At 42.4% G+C, this 4,089-nt stretch overlaps 1 pseudogene; it reads left to right on the forward strand.

The window, feature by feature from the left end:
* Positions 1–1,003: 1,003 nt before the first annotated feature.
* LOC109958214 (N-acetyllactosaminide beta-1,3-N-acetylglucosaminyltransferase 3 pseudogene) lies at positions 1,004–2,192 on the forward strand (annotated as a pseudogene).
* Positions 2,193–4,089: the final 1,897 nt, after the last annotated feature.

The following is a 4,089-nucleotide window of genomic DNA, read 5'->3' on the forward strand; positions in this document are numbered from 1 at the left end:
TTCAGTTATAGTTCCTAAGCACACTAAGAGGAAGTGAAGGTAAAGGAACATCAAGCTCATGGAAATTCAAGTCTGAAGGGAATACAGGGGCTTGGAGGTTTGTTATAGGAATTAATAACACAACTTCTGTATTCAAGAAACATCGCAGTGCATGCCTTATTACTTGGCCACCAGGTAACAACTGACAGAAATTGTTTTGTGGAAAGTTCTCAGTCATGCAAGGGGGTCTGTCAAGTTACAGACTTCTGTGACCTAGGAAAAATAGAACAACTAACTTTTGGAATATGCCCCTTAATTTGCCAAAATAAATTAATCTTCATGGGTAGAGAAGTATGTGTGATTGTAGAACTGAAAGGCAAGATGAAGAAAATGACATTTAAAGCACTGACACTGTAAACTGATAGGCTTGTGAGGTGATGACAGTTAATAGGTGAGATGGATTTTGTCAGTGTGGGTAAAGGGGAGTGACAGGGAAAAGTGAACACAAGCCAAAATTCCGAAATAAACAGTGCAAGAGGGAAAGATCCTTCCTCACTGAACTTTTACTTAAGCTTCATTAATGTGTGAAGCCTCAACAGACTGCACAAGGTTGATATAGTTAACTGTCTGGACATTTCAGAATAAAATGTTTAGATTTTTTATTAATTTATTTTGCCTTTGACAGTTTTATACAGTGTAGAGAAAGACACAAAATAAAGGCAGAAATACAAGGGAATGGTCATTCAGCTTGGAGTCAAATCCTGAACATGCCATGCGTGCCTTATCACGTGGCCACCAGATAACCAACTGACAGAAATTGTTTTGAGGAAACTTATCGGTCTTGCAAGGGTGTGTCAAGTTACAGACTTCTGTGACCTGCAAGGTGAAGTAGGAAAAAGTAGAACAACTAACTTTTGGAATATGCACCTTAATTTGCCTAAAGAAATGAATCTTTAATTAGTTGTGATCTGACTGAGATGTGTTGATAAGAAACCATTTTCTTTGTCACTGCAGAGTTTCAACGATGAGAATCATCACAGCAATAACTTTCTTGCTGGTGGGAGCTTTTGCTCTGTTGGTCCTCTATCTCTATAGAGATTTTAGTGACCACAAAACAGGTCACCACTATGGTGATGAGAGAGAAGATGACAGTAAAACAAGACAAACCACCACAATTAACTCCTATGTATACTCCTGGCCAAAATGTCAACGAAATATGTCTGCTGCCAACATCAAAGACTTCAACAAGCTTCCCGGTCATATACAAGACTTTCTCTACTATCGACATTGTCGCCATTTCCCCATCCTGCTGGACATTCCTGACAAATGTGGGGGAGCTGATAGATCTGCAGAAGTCTTCCTTCTTCTGGTCATTAAAAGCTCCCCTGTGAACTACGACCGCCGAGAGGTGCTGCGTAAAACCTGGGCTAAAGAGAGGTTACACAATGGTGTATGGATCAGAACGCTCTTCATTTCAGGAACAAGAGATTCTGGTTATGAGAAAAAGAGACTCAACAAACTACTTGAACTGGAGCAACGTGAGTACAATGACATCCTCCAGTGGGACTTCACTGACTCCTTCTACAACCTCACCTTGAAACAGATACTCTTCCTGGAATGGATGGAAAGAAACTGCCCAAAAGCTCGTTTCCTGCTAAATGGAGATGATGACGTCTTTGCCAACACAGGCAACATGGTTGAGTATCTCCAAAGCCTCGTGGACAACGATGGAAGCAAGCACCTCTTTACTGGCTATATTATCGAGGGTAGGGGGCCCATTAGATCACCGGGGAACAAGTATTTTATCCCAGTTCAGGTGCAGGAGTCAAACTCATACCCCCCGCACTGTGGTGGTGGCGGCTTCCTATTGTCTGGATATACAGCTTTGGTTATATACAATATGTCCCTGTCCACTACCATTCATCCCATTGACGATGCTTACATGGGGATGTGTCTGGCCAAAGCAGGACTTGCTCCAGCTCCCCATATTGGTGTGCAGCTTGCAGGACTAAACATTCCCTCTAGCAAAGTAGATGGATACGATCCTTGCTATTATAAGGACATGTTACTGGTACACAGATTCCTTCCAACTCACATGTATCTTATGTGGTACAGAATACATGATCCCAATCTGAAATGTGATCTAGAAAATAAAAGGGTCTAACAGCACAGAACTGTAACTTACACGTGGTGACAAAGCTTGTTGATACTTGCTGCACCTGCTGTTGCACGTGCACAAATGTGCTTCCTCCTTCTATCATGAAAACAGGATTAAACTGTTTAAATACTGGTCACCTGCAGGCTTCAGACATAATGTCAATCATGGGGGTGAGCAACCAGAAAAACAACTGTTCTGCATTTTTAGAACAACAAAACCGTACAGGAGATGTACGAATATGTCAGTTCCTTCGCTCCTGTGAGTGATAGAACCTTGATGGGCATCTCTTACAGGAGTTTAGGGGCTGACATGTTTATCTCATCCATGACTTTGTTGACTAAAAATGCAGTTGCAAATCCTGCTTTTTGTCACATTTCACTGGTGGCTACACAAGATAAACAAATTAAACCCCACCCTGCACAGTGGTTGTCCTCTAATGAGCAACCAGGATTGGGCAATCATTTCACACTTCAATTTATCATTATGTAGGAAAACTGTCATTAGCAGCTTAGTCCTGTTCTTTATTTGATATGCAGCATTATACTCAGTCTTATACTAAATCAACTGTGGTTTGGATCAGCTAGCAAATGATTTTAATGAATTGCTGGTCTCTTTTGATCTCATCCAGTCGGTACTATGCCCCACTCATCAACGTGGGGGCACGCTAGACCTCGTTATCTCTCGAGGCCTATCTGTGTGTATCAGCGATGTATCAAATTTGGCGATCACGGATCACTCCATCCACTTTGCGGTCCTGGCACCAACAAGAGCACCCAGAGTGATGGCCCCTCACCAGCACTGCAGGATTATCACTCCCTCAACAGTGCCGGACTTTGCCACCGCTTTTTTAGCTTCCGAGTTGTACTCTTTAGAAGCTCAGAACCCTCCTGCATGCCCTTATGCTTTACTCTCCTTATCCGACTCTACTTGTTTCCGGATTATGGAGTCCATTGCTCCCTTTAGGAAAAGGAGGGCTAAAAATACTTATGACCCTTGGCTGAACGACATCACCCGCACCCTGCGGAGACGGTGCAGGAAGGCGGAGTGGAAATGGAAGAAGGATGGCCTGCACGTTTCCCTGGACATTTTAAGAGACAGCCTCCTCTCATATCAGAAAGCTGTAAAAGAGGCCAAAACTCAATATCTATCTAATATTATTTCAGAAAACAGTCAACATCCAAACGTTTTGTTCAAAACCATCAACTCTGTTATTAATCCAGATGCTGCTTTGGCCACTGAGGGATCGGTTTTGATCTGCAACAAATTTCAGAGATACTTCATTGATAAAGCTTGGGCTCTTATGCAAAACATTCCCAAGCCCCCACCTTATGTATTGCCTGTATCTCACGCATTGCATACTTTGGATTCTTTTGTTCTGATCTCTCTGCCTCAACTTATATGTCTTACAGCTAAAATCTGCCTCCTCTCCCCTGGATTCAGTTCCAGCCAGGATTATTAAGGAGGCTGTCGACATGGTCGGGCCCTCTTTGGTAACTTTTATAAATTGTTCCCTTAGCTCGGGCTTCGTTCCCACCACCCTTAAGCATACTGTAGTGAGACCACTTCTCAAGAAACCCAATCTCAATCCATCCTGTCCGTCCAACTTTTGCCCAATTTCCCTACGCCCTTTTTATCTAAAAAAAATGTTCTTACTCAGTTGCAGGCGCACTTAGATCATCTGGACCTTGCTGACAAGTTTCAGTCAGGTTTTAGGTCCCGCCATAGTACGAAGTCTGCTCTACACAAAGTCCATAATGACATTACCATGGCTCTGGATGCCAAGCGCCCCATTATTTTAGTTCTTTTAGATCTCTCGGCAGCATTCAATACTGTCGATCATTACTTTCTTTCTTTCTTTTTTTTTGAAACAAAGTAACATTAACAAAACAGTAGCGAACATGGGAGACAAGACAACAGTTACATGACATTACAAAAGGATATAGAGTGTTTAA

This window comes from Monopterus albus, unplaced genomic scaffold (genome assembly GCF_001952655.1).
Source record: "Monopterus albus unplaced genomic scaffold, M_albus_1.0 scaffold31.1, whole genome shotgun sequence".
In the NCBI taxonomy this organism is placed as follows: Eukaryota; Metazoa; Chordata; class Actinopteri; order Synbranchiformes; family Synbranchidae; genus Monopterus; species Monopterus albus.